We start from the raw sequence: 528 nt of genomic DNA, 5'->3' as shown, positions 1-528 counted from the left end.
ACCACGATTCATTTCTTCGCCCTCGTGAAATATAGCACTTATTGCCTTGTATTTTCTTTTATTAATCGTGACATTATTCGTCGGTACGGCGTTAATCCGATTGTCGATAAGTTTTTTAGAAACACCGTTTATAAAAGTGTATAAATTGAGCTGTATTACTAAGACGGATGAAGTCGATTCAATTGCGGTTTTCTTTTTCAGAACGATACTGTTACATTCGTCACAATTACCATTTATCGTTTCCCATTTTGAAAATTCTGAATCAATCAAAGTTTGCAGAGTGACACCTTTTTTCCTTTTCAATGTGGACTGCATAGATAATATTAGCAAACAACTCTTTTCCAACGTAGTTACATTGCAATTACATTTAGCATTTGAACAACATATTAGGTGCGTCAATTCGACTTCTAATACATCATTGATTTTGAAATACATCGACATTAAAGCCGTGAAAAATTCCGAAACATCTTGTTGTGTTCGTTCTTCGAAGCGTTCTCCGACAGATCTTCTAACCGCTAAAATATTGCA

This window comes from Trachymyrmex cornetzi, unplaced genomic scaffold, assembly GCF_001594075.2.
Source record: "Trachymyrmex cornetzi isolate Tcor2-1 unplaced genomic scaffold, Tcor1.1 scaffold571, whole genome shotgun sequence".
NCBI lineage: Eukaryota > Metazoa > Arthropoda > Insecta > Hymenoptera > Formicidae > Trachymyrmex > Trachymyrmex cornetzi.
Note: the sequence above shows the minus strand (reverse complement) of the source record.